The 20,629-nt window shown below is 36.1% G+C and overlaps 1 long non-coding RNA gene across 1 annotated transcript in view; it reads right to left on the bottom strand.

Annotated features, from left to right (window-relative positions):
- Nucleotides 1-334: 334 nt before the first annotated feature.
- Nucleotides 335-20,629, bottom strand: part of LOC126506566 (uncharacterized) — a 73,039-nt gene continuing 52,744 nt past the window's right edge. Inside the window, exon 3 of the long non-coding RNA XR_007593249.1 lies at nucleotides 335-398. This is a non-coding gene — a long non-coding RNA (uncharacterized lncRNA). The remainder of the gene's footprint in view (nucleotides 399-20,629) is intronic.

The raw sequence follows: 20,629 nt of genomic DNA, 5'->3' as shown, positions 1-20,629 counted from the left end.
TTACTATAATAAATAAATACTTGAGTAGTTAAGGCTTAATTTAAGTCACTGTTTTTTGGCTAATTATACTTACAGGATGGTACTGATCATATCTTAGCAACAAACTAGTTTAAGAATTCAAAGCTTACTGCAATGTGTTTATTATTGTGTGTTTTTGAAGGTAGAAAAGCCATGTGTAGCAGGGCTGTGTGCTTTATTGTGGTTTCAGTAAACCTTTTGATCAGAGCAGCAGGTGTCCTAAGGCTCACCTGGAACTGGAGAATGCCTTTACATGGCTAAAGTTATTGGCAGGACACAGAAAATCTAATTTCAGACTTACTATTGTGGCTTCTGGCTGGTCTCAGATGAACCACTTCCAGGCCCAGTCAGATGGCCTCTCCACCGAGCTTTCCTGGCAGCTGCCATCCCCCAGGGATGAGAAATCCAAAGAAAATTAGAGAGAGATGTAACTAGATGCTCTAGACTTTGTATAGCCTGCTCTTGAAAGTGACACCCTATTATTTCCAGCTCATTATATTAATGAGCGAGAAATTAAATATTGCAGCCCATAAATTCAGAAAGAGTAGATTTGAGGACACAAGGTGGTGTTTCTTGATTACTACATCTCAGTATGCACACGCGTCAACCCTTGTTCAGTTCCTGTATCTTCTATGGAAGGAAAGCATCTCTTCCAACGGTGCTAACAAGATATAACTTCTGAGACTGACCCTAGAACTCCTTTTACTTACAGAAATCCACACTGAGAGTCTGAATCTGAATCACACTATTTGTTGAGCTTCACCACTTCAGGTTCAACCCCGGTCATCTACCTAGGAACATCACTCATTGACTGTGATTATTTACAGCCCACCCCAAAGTCTTGATCCAACAGCCACTTCCATAAACAGCAATAGCTAGCAATAACTATCCTGTAGCCTGTGATGTCAGCACTACTTCCCAAGGGGTAATTCCTCAGAAGTCACTTAATCAGTCTTTGCCTCCTCCTCTAACAGCTGCTCTCAGATTCTCTTTAGCTGGCTCCTGGGACACAAGGGAGTAATAAGCATCCGGTCAATTGAAAGAGCATTATTTAAAAACACCTTAAGAGCTACAAAGTGCTCTAGATCTGTAGAGACCTTTAGATGTGCTTTTCCTTTTGAAAGGTTTTATAGATCCCACTAGAGTAGGGCATCCTGAGTGATAGGAGGTCACTGAAAAGGAAACCACAGTTTTACAGATTCCCAACCAGCCACAGAAAATATATAACAGTTAGTGTTTACTTTGACGACCACTGTTATTTTAAAAAGCAGTAACATCCTTCATTTTCATCTCAGTGTGGTCAATGGGATAAGAATAAAATGAAAAATAAGCCTATGTGTGAGGTAGGGATCTTAGTATGGCTAAAACATGATTAAATTAGATAAAAAATAGCAATATTATTTCTTACATGTATTTTTATTAGCAATTTCTAGGCAAGCAAATACTGAAATCTAGATGTTACTAATTTGTAATTCATATTCATCAAGTTGTATAATAGTCCTTAACATAAAGATGATGATTTCTAGGTATTTATATTATTATGAATATCTGCTTAGATAAATGCATCATTTTTATAAAATGATTATGTTTCATAGGATCCAGAATGACAATAATGTTTTTAACTTTGTTATTTTATATAACTGGCAGGTAGTCATTTCAGTAAAATTGCATGGATAGTGAATTATTTGCCAAACAAAACATTTTTAGCTTCAACGTCTTGAATGCTTTCTCTTAGGGAAATTAGTCTGTCAGTGTGGCTTCTGAATTCCAATAAGTCTTATCTTGACTCAAGGACATTGCTTGTTGGCACATTGCTTTTTCTTTCTCTCTATCAAATATTTCCAATCCATTTTCAAACAAGACAGTATTTTATTGTAAAAGTAAATAATGCCTTTGAAACTGATGTCTCATTTTTTCTTTCATTTTTCAACTGGATTTCACTCAGTTAGCTACTTTGACTTTTCAGCATATACCACACTCTACTTGCTTTTCCTTTTCTACATAGACTCTTTCAGCTCTTTTCTCAGTTGCTTCTTAATTTGTTGACATTGAAAATGTGAAATCCCCAGCAATCTTTGCAAGACAGCTTTTAGTTTTTGGCTTGACTACATATTTGGTAACCTCACCTAGGCTCATAACCTTAAATAAACCAACAGCATCCAGACTTGGATATTCGTATTTCTAATACCTATGATGACAGTAAGATTAGGCATTAAGTTAATGAACTATGGAAATCCAAAGGAACTGCAGCGCAGCCTGGCAAAGACTCAGCCCTATTCTAATGTAAACTTTTGCACTGCTGGAAATGACCCATTAATTTAGAATAAAAATCACCTTCGCTGTCTTTACCAGTGGGAAAAATATCCTCCTTATTTAGGATTTGTCTTCTTTTTGCATTTAATAGCTTATTAGCTTAATCATAGATTCATTATTAAATATATTTTTCAGATTTCCATTGTTTGAGTACTGAACACATAATATTAAGCATTTCATACCTATCTAAAGAATGAATGAATGAAAACATCTTTAGTAATATCCATATCACCATTACTTTACATCTTTGATTTCTTGTTCATTTCTTATAATCTAGCTGGTAGTATATGAACACATATTACCATTTATTTTATTCTCACCTTTATTTATGTATCATTACCAATAGAAATTTCAAATGCTTAGGGTACATATTTTGATCATTTCATATAATAATACATGAGTACATGCTTACCTTGTTAGGCTAATTTTCATATTTGTCACCACACATAATTAACACTCTCTTTGGTGTATGGTGAAAATACTTAAGATCTACTCTGTTAGAATCTTAAATATGTATTGAGTACAGTCATTATGCCTGTCTAGATTTTACCAACTGTGTAATTTGTTCATCCAAGAGATCCCCAAAACAATATTAGCAGTTCCTCTTTCCTCTGGTTACCTCCTAGATGGAGAAGATAAGGTCTCTGTTGCTGAAGACACCAGGTACTTCAGACACAGGGTTCATTTCTTTTTCTTAAGCAGCAGTGATATTCTGATGAAATACTACTCTTAGTAATGTAAAATGTATTAAAAAGTCAAAACAGAATATCAAAATTTAAGAAAAAATAATTTTACTTTGATGTTGGTGTTCTCAATGTTTTTGGTATGTTTTGTTGGCAATGACTATGAATATAGTTGACTTTGCATCCTGCTAATTTCATGAATCTGCTAGCTCTTACAGGCATTTTGGTAGAGACACTTATGATATATGTTTTTGGATTTAGACTTCATCTATGTCATGTTTGTTCGTCATATCTTCTTTTCCCTACAGAAGTATACTTTACATAGTAATTATCAAAAAATCAAGCTGTATTGCTACATACTACCCTAAAACAGCTTTAAACCGAAACGATTTGCAACATTAAGCACTTGTTTTACTCATGCTTCTACAATTGAATAAGATAAATTATTAAGCATATGGGATAATCAGTTAATTCAATTTGGGCTTCATTGAGGCCTTTATAGTCAAAGTCCAATTTGAAATGTCTCTCATCATCCTTGGATTCATGGTTGTCTGGCAGCTGCTCTTTCAACTGCCCTCAGGACCTACCCTTTCACTAACTTGTAAGTAATCAACAATTCGTTCAGGTCTTTCTGACATTTTAATTTACTCTCCTATACTAATGCGAAGAACAAGAGAGCAGTCTGGAATAAGCAGTGTTCTTAGTTCCTAGCCCTATCTGGAAAACCATAGTCTTTACCAACTATCAGTTTTCTGTTTAAGCTGAAAGCCAAGACATAATGATTGCTGGTCACTAGTTAGAAGAACTGGATAGTTGCATAGTAACACATACAAGAACAGAGCCTAAGTTATGACAAAACTGCCATCAGTGATAACAGTTAAAGGATTGGGGTGAATGGTTGTGGGTAAAGCACTTCTTATGGAAATATAAAGACTGGAGTTTAGGTCGTAAGAACCCATTTAAAACCTTGGCACATGAGTACATATCTGTAGCTTCAGAGCTAGAATCAGAGACAGACAGAACACTTCAGATCTCTGGCTAGCCAGCCTAGTCAATTAGAAAGGTCCTCACTCAGCAAGAGACCCCATCTCAAGAAGATCTGATGAGAGCAATATACATAAGGCAGCATTTGACACCAACTTCTGATCTCCATGTGCACATCCATGGGTACCCATTTACACATAGGTGTACGTGCACCCACATAAGTATATGTGTGTGGGTATGCACACTTATCCAAGCATACTCTCTCCATTTCTCTATCTCTGTCTTTGTCTTCTTCCTGTCACACACACACACACACACACACACACACACACACACACCAGACACACATTACATTGGATTAAACTATCCAGTGATAATACTTCCATGAATTTCCAATGCAGCATGAATCTTCCAGGGTTTCCAGGATTCCCATAGCCTCCATAGTAAATTTCAGAGGATCAGCTATGAGTTTAGCACTGTTGTAAATTCTGACAATAAAATACACAAATGAGATAAAATCCTATGAAACAGAGAAGCGATTACTCATTTTATGAGAGATGGATGACTCGATTAAGTTTACCTACATGGTAAATAGGCACATTTGAAATAAAAATATATGTGTCTATATTATAGCTAAACTGTATAATATTTCTTACTTCTCCTGCTGTCCTGGCCAAACTGCAATATCATCTAAAGTCTAAAATTGCAATATAAGCCAAGATGGAGTTGATGTACACTAATATCATTTTCTAAACAGGTGTAACTTAACTGGTTATTCCGGGCAGGCACTTGGGTTTAGTGTTTGTGGCTAACAGCTAAGGAGATCCTTCTTCCCACTGCCTCGCTTTCAGAGAGTGAGCTTATGCCCATTGCAGCACATAACACTTTATACTCCAAAGGAGGAGTCATTGAGAAGAATCATTGATAGGACCTGAGAACACATCTTGAAACTCCGTTATTAAAATAAAACTGCCCTTGTCTTTTGTAATTTCTTGCGGGGTTTCTCACTGCCATCTCCCAACAAGTTGTTCCTCGCAGGAACATATTGATTTAATCGGAGCTTTTGGTTGTGTCTGGGAAGCACCATGAATAACAATAAGGTTTCTATACGGAATATGGCTTCATTTTAAGAGTAAGTGCTGATACAAGACGGCAGATTCAACTGCCTGGCTGATGAATGCACTCCCTCTTGAAAGAGCTAATGCTATCCTGGGACCTAAGTGGCTTTTCATATTGCTTGTCAATTTTTTTTGCCTATTTTTTTTAATCTTGATATGTATTATGTCAGATGTTTGAGGAACATCTTAAGATCAAGTCAGCAATTTGATTATTGGGGTTGGAGTGTGGGTGACATGTAAACAAATGCTACTTCAGCCGAGCATTTCCTATCATGGAGATTTCTGCATCTACAGCAGAAATTAAGTGAGCTACAGTTCCTCCTGGGCAACGAGGAGAGTGGGAGAGGATTCCTTTCTAATAAAGCAGCATCGTCCCCCTGCGTCCCTCTTCCCTCAATGCACAGAAAGCTCGCTAAGATTCAGGTGGAAACATGATAGTCGGTGCCCTTGAAACTGCTGTTTGTAAGGGGTCACAGGAGCTGGCTTTTCTCGTGAAAGGACTCAGGGTGCTGCTGCTTATTCCAGAAGCATCCTTTTCCCTGAGCCTTCTGGCCTTAAGTACCAGGCTTCAGCTGCATATTTTATTGCTTAGTTCTAAATCTCCAGGGAATTGTCTTAATAAGCAACAGCCTGCCCTGTTTTAAGTAGCCCAATTAGGGTTAGCAGGGAAATTTCTTGCATCAAAGGACAATCAAGCAAACCTTAGCGGTTTGGCAAGGTGCCTCTAGTGCAGTCCATTAATGGGGAGTCGTGATTATAGATCTGAAGGTTTTTTATTTTAGTCCATTTTCGGTAGAAGTTTTATAACTGTGCCTACGACTTTCTTTTTTTTTTTAAAAAAAAAAACTCCAATTAAATATAACAATGATTATTCCCTGTTCACCTTCCTGTTAGTTGACATCCTACCCTCCAGTGAGAAGATATGTATATTGGAGTTTTATTCACAATTTTTCACAAAAATAATCAAGGTAGGAACATGACCATGCTAATAGCAAACATAATTGAATATTATTTTATTTTACTATATGGTTTTATTAAGATAGAATTTCTCTATATTTTTCCCTCTCCTAAACACTATCTCAAAACGGAAATTACAAATAGCAAGAATACGACGTCTCTTAGAAACAATATTGTAGCTATGAGGAAAGAAAGAAAGACCAAATGCTGTCTCACATCCCTAACTGAACATATCCGTGATTGCCCTGTCTGTGGATACTAGCATACTTTTTATTGCTCTTTCCTGGTGAGTTCCACTGAATAATATAACTAGTAAAGACAGGATCGAATTCCCACACAGGAGCATACAGACTTTATAGTACCCTAGATCCAGTATAACCATGCCATGGTGTATGCACAGACTAAGAAAATTTAATTATAAAGCCTAGAAGGAGGAGTAACAGGCAGTATTATTAACCAGATGAAAAGCAGTAAGTGTAGACAGAATGGATGGAAAAATCCATCAAAAGAACACAAGAGATGTGGGGTGATGTAAAATTTAGGCTTTGGAAGGCAAATTTTGTGTTAAGACCTGTGTGGTACAACACCACCATTCAACACATCGATGTGGGTGGTGGAAATCTCACAGGGCTTGACCCACAGATGAGGAGCTACAGGCAATCAATGGCTGCCGAGAGGAATAATCCATTTTCTCTGGGGACCATTTGCCTTATGGGTTACCCAATACTAAATGGAGAGTCCCATTTACACTAAATGGACCCACTAGGTTCTCTCTCTGTCTCTTTCCTTTTCATTTTACGTGTGTGTGTGTGTGTGTGTGTGTGTGTGTGTGTGTGTGTATAAATAGCCCCAATTTCACCAGTACTTTTTCATTTGTAGCACTAAAATTCTTGTCTTGATCCTAAACAAACTTTGGAAAGTTTATCACCCTAACAAATCTCTTACTACACCTGACTTATAGAAGAAAATAAAACAGTTTTAACAAAACCCAGATACTAAGCCCTGGGCTTTCAGATGAAAAGAGAACTGTCTATAATATCAGAAAGAAATATAACCTCAATTAAAAGGCAATTATAAATGGTATTCTTAGCTGTATTCCCCACAAGAGATAAAGATATAAAGTGGACAGAAGGGAAATTGTAATATTCTAAAGACACCATCTGGAAATAAATAATGACACAGTAACATTCAGACCGGTCTAGGCTGGTTCAAACTGGACCAGACCAGTTTAGACTGGTTCAGACTGGACCAGACCAGTGTTGACCGGTTTTATCAGACCCGTCTCAACCGGCTCAAACCAGACCAGACTGTTTCAGACCAGACCAGACCGGTACAAACTGGAACAGACCGGTATATTTACTGTATTGAATTTGTAAATACTACAAACCCATCTTGAATTTTCTTCAACCATAAAGGAAACTTACCAGTAGTATTTGGTACAAAGCTGCTGTATGCCACTGGGTTTGTTTCTATTTATCTATTTTTGTGTATCCATAAACATTTTAATTGAAATCAAATGACAGGACTTTTCTTACCTTCTCCCCTTCAGTCCATCCAGCAAATGTCCCTATCAACCACTTTGTGTGTGTGAGTGTGTGTGTGTGTGTGCGTGTGTGTGTGCGTGTGCATAGCTATATAAACACAACCCGTTGAATACACTTTTGTTGTTTGTGTATATGATTTTAGGGCTGACAGTTCTGCATTGGATGACCAAGAACAGGGCTTATCCATGGTGGAGACTAATCCCCTTCTACAAGCAAACGTTTCTTGTCTACCAAGCTTTGTCTAGCGACAGGACATGTGAAACTCCTCCTTCCACATTAATGTGTCCATTGGCAATACCTCTCTGTTCTAGTCGTCTTTATGCAGCCATTCCAATAGAGACAGTTTCACAACAGACTTCCTGGTATTATGGCTCTTACAATCTAACATCTATTTGGCAACGTTCCTGAGCCATAAATGCAGGAGCTGTGATATACTTGAATTTCTTGGGGTGGGCATCCTTGATTTCTGCATTGTGCCCAATTGTGGTACTCTGTGATGGTCTCCATTTGCTGGAAGAAAGGCTACTTTGATGAGTGCACTGGGGGTGTGAATTGGTAAGCTGTACTTATCTGTAAATACAAGGATAAGATTTAGAATGTTGTAAGTAATTATACTGGTCTAGCAGGGTGGCAGATGTAGATTACTGTCTAGGTCTATGTCATGAGAAACTGGCTAGGTTTTCAGCACCAGATACAAATTTCCTCCTGTAAATTGAATTTTAAGCCCATTAGACAGCTGCTAGTTACAATCAACATGTGCCACTGCACCCTATGTATATCTCATCATCTGGTCATTGGAATGGTTTATAGTTGTTGGAGCCCAGCGGGGTGGTTTAATTTATTCCTTTCCTTGGCTGTTTTCATAGTATTTCTGGTACCATGAAAGCTAGATCACTGGAAAGAAACTTCCAGATCAAACACAGCTCAAATTATCCAAATCTTGTATCCTAATAGGATATATTGTTTGCAATGACATGAGAAATAAGTGCCCACTCACAACCAAAGGCAACCGAAGGCTACATCTATAGTCTATATTGTTTCAGGAGTCACTTGGATTGCACCAATCAGCTATGTGAATGGTGGTTTCTCATCCATGGTTTGGGGGGTTTTGTTAGTCTATAGTTCTTGTGGGGAGAACTATCAGCCTAAGTGGCTTAACTTCCTTTAATATTATATATATATAATATTTCATGTAGTAATAGTATAATGATATAACATATATATGCGAAATGAGGTTTTATATATGTGTATAAAATACATATATTATAAATAATTTTAGGTTGATATAAAATAATATTATTTCTTGAAGCTTTATTTTTAGATAATATTTCTTAAGGCTTTATCACTCAACCTTGGTATTATTCGTATCTCATTCCTCCTTCTTCTTCTATATTGACATCTCTTTCCTGTCCTTAGTTGGAGACCCCATCCCTCTTTTTCTCTTTCCTACTTCTTATCACTTATATTTTGCTATTCTTCCTTTAAGCCACTTCCCCATGGTTCTTCTATACTTTCCTTGTTTCTGTCATTTATTTAATACCTATTCTGTTTGTTAAAAAACATGGAAGCTGTGTGTAAGACTTGTGAATAACATTTAAAACCTAGTTTACAGAATGAGAAGCCTGCCACTGCCATGTTTGATTGGTTTCATGATATGTTCCCATAACAACTCCCAATCAACACCAAATACTCTCTTTTGATTTTTGTCCAATATACAAATTAGCCAATTGTCACCTTTAATTAAGTTTAAGGACAAATATCCTCCTTGTAGAAGAGAACAAATAAACAATAGTTCAGGGAGATATGATTTTAAGTTATTATTGATAAAAACACACTGTGGAAAGCAGTCAGGGTGGTGTTGGCAGTGTATCAGAGTGCTATGCTTCCTTAAGTTTAGCATTTCTGAGTAGTACCATAACTGAAGATACCAACACTGCAAAGCAGACTTCAAACAGTAAAACCACAGATTTTGAGCATCTAGAAAAATGGTCAGTACGTAACAACAAGGAAACAGTAGAACTGATGCCCAATTAGAGAGTGTCAGGAAAGTTAGCGCTAAGATTGTCTATTCTGGTTTCAAATGTCAGCAGCCTAACAGCAATGATCTTGTCTGTAAACTGATATTGCTCCCCCCATTACCAGATGTGCATCATCACTCAATAGAAAGTTGTTTTTAAATAAAATTATGCTCCTTTTTTATTTCATGGAATTAGGTTATGTTCTTAGGTCAATTAATAATGTTTCCTGAGATGTTTATGGTATTATACTGGGGAAAAAAGGATTCCTTTATGAAACTGATAAAACTATTACTATCTGAACGTTTCTCCTTGACTCTTGTTTTTTTTTTTGATTTAAATAATTCAGCCAATATATATGGTTAGTTTAAGTAGTAGTTTATTTGCTAAAGTAAAGTCTACTCTAGAAAAGAAAAGACAAATCAAAGTTGAAACAGGGGAACCCAATCTGTGGTCCTTGCAAGCCTGGTTTCTTCCAGCATATAAACTTCCAGCAGAGTTAATAACAACCTGATAAAATTAGAGTAAACTATTGAAAAACCTTTTAAATACTTCACATAGGACTTTTATGAAAATGTTGCTGTTATGATTATGTAGAAAAAACATTTGTAAGGCTGTAAATGTTTTTCAGGCAGAGGCATTGAAAGACGTGTTTTTACAGTGAAATATGCATAAAGACACATGAACAACACATTCTAGTCACAAAAAGAGCTGCATAATCTCCCTAGATTTCCAGCAATACTTGTGTGTAGGATAAATAATGAGTGTTTTAAACTTACATATAATGTTTGTACTTATATAAGTGCTGCTTTTTTGAGAAATCAAAATACTTTATGGAAATTTTGGCTTTTCAACATAGTACTAAATTTATATATCAGGCATTTGGGACTTGGAAGCTAAGTGATATAATATCATGATGACTCCCAGCATCCATGGGAGGAATTGTTCATTTAATAATTAGATAAACAAAATAAGTAAAGGCACCCAATTCTGAAAGATTAAAGGAAAAAAAATAGCTCATCGGTGATGTCAATGTAGAAGAAATTCTGTTGTTTATGATAATAAATGAAAAAAATGACTACTCCTCCTTTCTCCCTCTATTTTCTTTTATTTTAAATGAATTTTTGTGCAATAAATTTTGACTATACTTTCCCCTTACTCAGCTTCTCCAAGATCCTTCACTCTTCCCCGTCAATCCAGATCCACACACTTTCTGTCTCTATTAGAAAACAAACAGTCATGTGAGGAAGAATATAAAATAAAATAAAACAAATCAGAATAGAACAAAAAAAAAAACAGAAGAAACAAAAGAAAAGGAGTCAAAGAGAAAGCCATATAGACTTTGAGACACAAAGGAGTATTCAGATACACAGGGATACTTAAAAAAAAAAAAAACCAGACTCCATGATACACAAGCAAATAAGTAGTAACATTAAACAAAACAAAAGTGATAAACATTATAAGACAAAGATCTTCCAAATTATCATTTGTCTTTATCATCTACTCCTGTGTATAGGGCCTGCGCTTAAGAATGGTTTGCTTCCCCAGTGAGACTACCTTGGAGAAAACTAATTTTCATTTGCAAGAGGGTATTATAGGAGACAGCTTCTGGGTTAGGGGTGGATATGTGTGTCCTCTTCTCCTTTCAGTTCCAAGATCCCATCTGGTATAGATCCAAGAAGGCCCTGTGCATGCTGCCTTAATCTCTGTGACTTCTTTTGTGTATTTATACTGCTGTATTTAGAAGGGCTTAATTCCTTGATGTCTTCTATTCACTCTGGTTCTTACTCATTCTCCATCCAGAGCAAGGCACTGATGTTGAAGAAGAGCAGAATGACATTAGACATCACTCTATTGCTATGTTCCCTTTACAAAACCATCGTATTTGTGTTTTCCAGGGCCCTGGCCAACTTGTCTCAGTTTCTTGGTCACCCAAGTAGCAACGAATAGAGATTCCATCTCATAGAATGAGCCTTAAATCAAATGAAATATTAGTTGGTTCACTCACAAGTTTTTGCTACTAATGAACTACCTCTTTTATTTTTGTTTCTCTTTTACTGTTATCAGCCTGAGTTTGATTATTTTTTGCAATCTTCTCCTCTTGAGAGTTAGTTCTTTTTTTTTTTTTTTTTGTTCTACAAACTTCACATGTGCTGTTAAGTAATTAACATGAGGTCTCTTTAATTATGTAGGCTTTTAGTACTATAAAGTCTCTCTTAGAACTGCCATCATTGTGTCCCATTTTCTGGGTATGCTAAGTTTTTCTACAGTTCTAAAAATTTTTCATTCAGTAGTGAGTTGCTCAGTTTCCATGAGGTTTTAGACTTTTTCTTGTTTATGTTGTTGTTGATATCCAGCTTTAACCCATAGTGGTCAGATAGAATGTAGGGTGTTGTTTCAATTTTCTTATATCTGTTGAGTCCTGCTTTATGACCAAGTGTGGGCATCAATATTGGGTAAAGTTACATGAGATCCTGAGAAGTTATATTAGTTTGTGTTTTGGTGAAATGTTCTTTAAATATATCTTATGTTCATTTAGTTTATAAGACCACTTAGCTTCAGCATTTTTTTTCTGTTAAACTTTTGTCTGAATAACTTATTGGTGAGATGGGATACTGAGGTTTCCCACTATCACTGTGTGAGGATCAATATGTGGTTGAAGAGTAATAGTTTTTCTTTTATGAATTTCTGTGTCTTTGTGTTTAATGCATGCAATATACTCTTTTTTTTGGTTTTCCTTTGATGAGAATGTAGTATTCTCTACTTCTTCTAATTGGTTTTCCTTTGAAGTCTACTTTGTCCATTATAAAATGGCTGCACCAGTTTTCTTCTTCGGTCTGTTTGCTTGGAATAACATTTTTTTTAAAAAAATCAATTTACCCTGAGGTAATATTTACCATTAATATTATGTATTGTCTTGGGTGCAGCATGGGGATGGATCTTGTTTTCACATCCAATATATTACCCTGTGTCTTTTTACTGGGGGACGAGAGTACTGTGCGCTGAGATGTCAATGAGCAGTGTTTGTTGATTCCTGATATTTGGTTGTTTTGGTGTAGATTTATTCCCTCTCCGTTGATTTGCTGGAATAAGATTATTCACTCCTTGTGTTTTCATGGGTGTGGGCAACCTTTTTAAAATGAGGTTGTTTTTCTAGAACCTTTGGAAGAGCTGGATTCAAAGGCATGTTCTAGTGTGAAATAGACATTTATAAACAAAGGGAGGTGGGAGAATTTTTTGACTCTGTGATGTCACACTGGCATCTTGAAATGACTATCAACATCTGTGATAATAGGGTACAAATTTAGTGGCAAAGAAGAGAAAATTAATATTAAGGTAGAGATGCCCTTTTATTTAGGTAGATCTAATGGCCAGGGGTGCCTAACATTCATATAATTAATAGGATTGATCAGAATAATCTCTAATGAAAGTGACGAGAATGTATTTACCATTTGCTACTATTTGTGGTGACATCACCAATTTTGTTATTCATTAACTATGCTTGATAAAATGAGATTTGCACAAGATATAACAGTGCTTAATACTTTTTTTTATTTTAAAAGCCACATTAACTGTTGCAGAGAGCCATACATTTAGTGAAAGTGCTGTGGTGTTAGATTAATAATCAGAACAGTTTCAACATAGTTTGACTGTTTTATTTTTTTATTTAACATTCAACTGATGCTAAAAGAAGTCACAGAAATTGTGCATGTTAATGGAGTACAATGAATTATAAGCCACAATTCACATGTGTTTACATTGCATGAAGTTATTTAAAAGTGAAATGTAGTCACAACCAGTGTTAATCATGTATTTATTCTTAAAACTTTCATAATCTTTTTTTTGGCTTTGAAAATTGTTCTTACCTTAGTCATCCTACTGTGCAATGCACCCCAGAACTTCTTTCTCCTACCTAATTATAACTCAGCACCCACTGTTTTCCATAATGGTTGTACTAACTTGCATTCCCACCAGGAGGGTACAAGGTCTATCTTTATCCACATCCTTACCGGGCTTCTTTATAACAACCATTCTTACTGTGGTGAGGGGATGGCTTCAAGTTTAGACATACATTTCTCTGGTGATCACTGATGCTATTTTTCATGTGCAGGTTGAGTAACTAGCTATTCATTATCTTTGGAGAAATGCCTATACCCATTTCTAATTTTCAATTATTTTTTTATTCCTATTATGATTTTGGAGTTTCTAATATATTTTTCACAGAACTCCTTGCCAGTTGTATTCTGAAGTCGATCTTTTCATTTTAATTATTTTTTGACTGTGAAGAAACGTTTGAGATTGATGCCATCCTATTTACCTAGCATTTGTTTTATTTCCTGTGCATTTGTTGTCTTATAAAAAAAAATCATCCTTGACCAATCCAACAGCCATTGTTGTTTTCCCTATGTATTCTGATAATAGTTTCGTACTTTTGAGTTTTACACTTAACCCTTTAATGATTTGAATATATTATAATTTGTTTTAAAATCAAGTACAATATTAAACTAGCACTATTTTAGAGGTTACTCCTGGGCCTATGATTAGGTTATATTTATATATTAATCACTTGAAAATAAAAATAAATCAAACTGATAAAAAGATAGACTTTTAGAATTGTGAATATACACAAAAACATTGATTAAATTTTTACTCTATTAGTTATAATAATAGACACTTTGTAAAGTTTCCTAAAAACGTTGTGCTTCCCTCCATATCAAATTTCTCTTTCTTTTTTTGTTGTTCATAACACATCAGGTATACCTTTATTACAGTGCTTGCCTCAGTATTATGATTTCATATTCAATTCCTCAATTCTTTTACTTGCTTATCCTAAAATGTAAATTCCAGGAGAGAAAAATATGAGTCACTCATTTTATCTTCCTTCTTACCCTCTAGATATCATGCATTCTAGAATGGTCTCAAACTCTCTGTACAGCAATAATGACCTTGAACATTTGATCTTCCTACCTCACACGGTAGAATTTCAGGAGTGTGCACCATGCTGAGTTTGTACTTTGCTAAGGATCAAGCCAAGGGCTTCATGCATACCTCACAAGCACTCTTCCAACTGAACTCCTTCCCTGGTCCCACTTTGTTATCTCTGAAAAGAATTCTATTCTCTTTTGTGAGGGACCAGCTCAGCCTGGGCACTGGTATCTATGGGACAGGGTCTCAGGAATAGTTGGGTAAGGAGTCAGCCAATGACAAAAAGACATAAGACTTAAAGGAATTGGATCTGAACACGTCTTTACTAGCCATGAGGCTCAATTTTTATACAGAAAAAAATGTTTAACAGAATGTATTGTTTCTTTATTGATACAGATTACTTTTAGAATCATTATATCAGATACATGAGAATAGAATTTCATCAGACAGTTGTCCCTGGTGTGAGTCTGTGGTTGGTCATGCTAGACATGGCTTGGCATTAGTTTCGATATAAATCTTTATCTAGGCTATGAGTCCATGGAATTTTGAGCTAAGGGCAAGTAGTTGTGGTTAACAGTCACACAGTCCACAGTCTTTTTATGTTTCTGCCATCTATGCAGAAGAACTTCTTCTTTCCTTCTCTTTCTTATTTCTAACTCCTTTTCAAACCTTCCCCCAAACCAATCTCAAGAAGTTACAGGCATTTATCTCTCTCCTCTATCCTTTTCTCATTTTTGCTGAGTATGTCTTAATTGCTTAATTAGGTTTGTCTTTTGTTCTTCATTTACTAAGCAACAGATTAAACCTGGAAATCTTTTTGCCTTGAATGTTAACCCATCTTCCTTCATTAGCATCATGTGCTCTTGTATACGGCAATGTCTCACCAATAGATTCTGGAAACTTAAACATACTATCTTCCCTTCCAGAAAAAACCAGGATAGCTAGCTATGAAGTCACAACATTTATCTGTTCTGAGCTTGGTCATTAAAAATAAAAGTGACAGATGCAGAGACATGAATGCCTTTAGTCTGGGTACAACTAGGTTGCGTTTCTTAGCCTTCTTTTGTGAATAAATGAGAAGTATGACATTGGAATTAAACAAAAGTAGGCCCAAAATTACTTTCACTATGTTTTGAAACCTACTTTTTAAATTTTCACTTCTCCACATTAAACATTTCTCCCTATATTTCACAAATAGGGATGCTACTTTCAAGGTTTCCTAAAAGATAATGACAATTCAAACTGTGTACTAAAATCAATTGCAAATACAGAGGCAAATAGAGATTCCCTTCCAAAACAAGCCTCTTTAAAGTGTGGTCATCTCCATTGTTGTCTGGAAATTCACTAAGGTGTACAGTTTTTGGCACTGGGGAAGTGTCTAATTCATTTCCTTAAACTAACTTTGAGAGGTTTATTTGTGGGCTAATTAGATAAAATGATTTCATTTATTTTTTTAATGGGTGTCATGAAAATTCAATTATAGAATAGTTCTTGCTAAGGTTTTTAAGCAGAATGCACTAAACCATGGGTGTCTGATGTCATGTGACTGCATGCAATAGAAAGCTGGGCAGTATATTTAGTCCATGTGGCTACACATTTTAGTTAAACTGACCTGAACTCAGGTTAGATGCAAGTTATTGAAATTGTTTGGCTTTGATGTTTCAGTCCTTAGATGACAATAAAGTAGTTGTCTGGCTGCTAAGTGGCCTATGATAGCCTTGGTAGGGATGGCTTCTGTGAGACAGAACTACACAATATACCTTTTATCCCTTTAGAGTCGAGTTTATAACCCCAGTCATGACACAGATTCAAAATTAAGCAAGCTAGATTGTTAAATCTGGTTCAAACCTTGTACTGATCATATTTTCTGTCTTTGTAAAAATGGCACTCAGAACGAGAAACCTTTACAAAATCATTTGCCATTGTATATGGATACAGGGGACAGTGAAAAATTTGGGCCACTTTGGATGACTCTAGCACAGAATTCTGGACTCACTTCTTTATAGGAATCAAGGACAACATAGTTCCTATTCTTCTAGACTCCTGGTCCAGAAACATGCAATTTTCTAGTCAATATTCACCACAGATGAAGAATTTCTTGATCCTATAAGAGCTTTCGGAAATGCCCATTGCTAGTTATCCCTCCCCCATGCTTGGATACAAAACCTTGACGTGGCCTGATTTTCATTTAGCTTCCTTTTGCATGAGGTGACTTTGAAGTATTAGCTACCATTATTTAATGACAAGTATGCGGTAATGTTCTCGTGCACTCAGGAAAGCTGCAAGGAAGATAAAAGGGAAAGCGGAATGACAAAATAAATGAGCCAGGAAATAATACCCCTGAACAATGAAATTTTAGTGCCTGAGCCAAACAAATGAAAACATTTGAGGTTAATTATATAAATTCTGCTTATTATAGATTGTAAAAGAAAACATTTTTTTAGGTTTCTTATCACCATGGGCAGCTTCTGAAGCTCTCAATGGAATCTCCTAATGAGCGTGGAAACAAATTTGTTTCTTTATTTCCCAGATAACTATGTAGCCAAGCTACACCCCAGTACTGACCAGCTGTTCTTCGTTCTTGAATCCACCTGGCCTCATTGCAGACATTTGAGTTTGGAAATAATGCATGTTTCTTCCTAAATAATAGTCCAAATGCTGTCCCTAACCATCTTAGCACTGGCTTCTGGAGTGACTCAATCAGAAAAGGGTAACACCTCTGGTCTTTCCAAGAGGTAAATAAAAAGAAGTACTAAGAGAGGCTCAGTGTGGAGATTCTCTGCCCTTTGACCTTGCTTCTGTATCAGCCAGTATTCGGCAGTTTGACGAATGTACATCTCAGCTTCCAGCATCCAGTGAGGGTTCAAGAAATGGGATGGAACAAAACAGACTGGAAAATGGAAAGCGGCCAAGCCACAGACCTGCAGCTGCTAACGTGAAGTCCCATCAAACAGGATCAGGGAGTCTTTGTTTCTATGAGTGAAGCCAGCAGACACTTACGTAAGCAGTTGTGAAGGCTGGGAATTAAGGGGTTGGGTATGGAAACTGAATATTGACTCCTTGCTTCTTGGGTGGAACTCAAGCCAGTATACTGGTTAAGCTGCTAAGTCCTGGGTTCAAGTTCCTCCTTCCTCACTTTTATTCTTATAATAAAAGCAGTGGCTCTCCAGCAGATTCTTCTATCTGGCTTCCTTTATCTACCTTCATAGCCTTATATTGGACGTGTTCATGTGCACTTTTTGACAGTGCACATATGCATGACATCATACCAACATATACAAAAACTTTGTATTTTTATAATTTCTGCAAACTACTTTATATTGTCTAAACTAGTTATAGTTTCACAACTTACTCTTTCAATCAATATCATTCTGCTTATTTTTTTCTATTTCTATTTTTATACACATAAGACCGCTTCATTTGTTTTAACATATGTATGATTTCCCACTGGCTAATAATTGTATTTCAACCACAATAATTGGTATTTTTTTTTTTTTTTAGTTTTTCGAGACAGGGTTTCTCTGTGGCTTTGGAGCCTGTCCTGGAACTAGCTCCTGTAGACCAGGCTGGTCTCGAACTCACAGAGATCCGCCTGCGTCTGCCTCCCGAGTACTGGGATTAAAGGCGTGCGCCACCATCGCCCGGCTAATTGGTATTTTCTAATAGCTTCTCAAAGTCAGTACTATAATAATTCAATACACAACTTCCTCTTACACTTTACAAGAGCTCTAATAATTGATTTTCTAATTTTTTTATTATGATACTTGTATTTCCAATTCTTCCAACTTCAAAATATTTATATTTTTTTGTTGTATTATTTTAATACTGGTCAGTTATTGATAATGTCTTCTAGTTTAGAGTCACACCAGCTTAGCACTTTTCATGAAAATGCTGAACAGAAATACGAAGGAGATAGCTCAGAGATTCTCTTTCCCCCCGCCCCATCATTTGCTTAGATGCTGCCCTCCAAGGAATATTAGCAACTGTTATTCCACTCCTCTCAGATGCCTGGCAAACTCTCTTGGCCTCCCTAATACCAATGTCTCTTTGGGCCCTTCTAAATATCAAAATTCATACTCTTGCTCATTATTCTTTCACAGATGCTATGCCAATCTCCTTTGTATTATTCCAGTTTTCATATACCTGCTGCTGAAGCAAGTCAGTCACTGGTCCACCAATGCTTTTTATCATCGAGTCCTGTCACCTATTAAGACCACTAAGCATTACTTCCTGCAGCATACATTTATGAAGTACTACTCTGAATTGAATGATGATGCTCCCCAGCACCGATTTTCTTTTCCAGAATATTTTTTACATTGCATGACTAATATTCACTTGTGTTCTGGGTTATTTGTGACTAGTTTATTTAATTCATTGTAAGTTCCATAAAATTCAGCTTCCAAGTCTTTGTATCACTTTAGCACATAATATGAGCTCAGTAGATATTGTCTGGTTGATTGATGGATACACTGTATAGTTCATTGAATATAAAATTCATCCTGTCACACAAGAAGATTTTATCCTTCAAACATTGATGTGGGATTCCACTCTGTGTGCTATAAATATCATTGGTTAATAAAGGAACTGCTTTTGGCCTATAGCACAGCTGTAGGGGAACAGAGCTAGGCCAGGAAAACAAAACGGAATGGTGGGAGAAAGGAGGTGGAGTCAGAGAGAAGCCATGTAGCCCTGCCCGAGCCAGATGGACCCTTACCAATAAGCCACAGCCACATAACAGTACACAGATTAATAGAAATTGGTTAAATTAATATGTAGGAGTTAGCCAATTAGAAGCTAGAGCTAATGGGGCAAATAATAATTTAATTAATACAATTTCTGTGTGATTATTTCAGGGCTAAGTGGCTGAGAACCAACCAGCAGCCTCCTTACTACAAAACATAAATAATACAGAGAGAAATAGGATATTTATTGCAAGAAAAATATAAAAATAAAAAAAATGCTTATAGAATTTAGCATATTATCTGTCAGCCTAAAATATTACTGGAAACTTAAAATTAGAAATATTAAGATGTTGGGACAAATGGCAAGCAAAATGTGATCATTCAATTAGAAATTGTAATTTAAATAAATTTCATATTTCCTATTAATAGCATTATTTTTTAATTATATGAAACTTTAAGTATTAAAAAACTACAAAATAATCCAAACATTTCTGTGCCATCAGTAAGATTCAACAGATGTTAGCATTTTGCCATATGTGCATCAAATATTTTTTAAAATAGAAAATGAATATTGCAGATTCAGTTAAGGTCCCTAGCCCCTTACATCTCCTTTCCTCCTGACAAGAAAGTCACATATCAAAAGGTTTTCACTTTTGCTGTATATAATGTTTCTATAAACATTATAAATAGGCTCTGTTTGTACCTCCTTGGGCTCTTTATTAAGAAAAAATGCACGATCACCAAAACAAAATCAAAGGCAAAAAAAAAAAATGAAGCTATGGTGATAGCTTAGAGAGAAAAGTGCTTGCCTTACAAGTACAAAGATCTGAGTTCAATCCCCAGACCCAGAACAGAAATGTTGGGCATATGACATGGATCTGTTACATCAGCACCAGAGAAGTAGAGACAGGAATATCTCTGGGGCTTGCTAGTCAACCTGTCCAGCTTAACTAGTAAGCTCCAAGCCAATGGGATTAAACTATCTCAAGAAGTGGATGTAGTTCCTGAAGATGACACTTGAAGTTACCCCCAACATACACATGCATAAGCACACATACAAACATGTACATACACATGTGCAGCTGCATATGAAATCCAAAACTGAGGTGTATTTTATGGGTAGTATGGGCATATTAAATGAATTTTTAACTCTTGATATGCAGAATCTTTCATTTTACTACATTACAAAAGGCTTATTTGTTATGGTGCTCTTGGATTTATAGTAAACATATGTAGATACAGGGAAAGAATGATTTCTGCCCAAGGTCACTGGCATAACTGGAGAGCAGCAAGAGCTACTAAAGCAGGTAGAGACTGACCAGCTTGAAAGAAGGGGCTCATGTCTATCTCCTCAATAACCCATTTCTTTTTTGCTTACTGAAAGCGGTA

Source organism: Alexandromys fortis, unplaced genomic scaffold, assembly GCF_014885135.2.
Source record: "Alexandromys fortis isolate MF-2015 unplaced genomic scaffold, M_Fortis_MF-2015_v1.1 scaffold_0, whole genome shotgun sequence".
NCBI classification, from domain to species: Eukaryota; Metazoa; Chordata; class Mammalia; order Rodentia; family Cricetidae; genus Alexandromys; species Alexandromys fortis.
The sequence above is the reverse complement of the archived record's forward strand: the minus strand, read 5'-3'. Positions and strand labels throughout refer to the sequence as shown.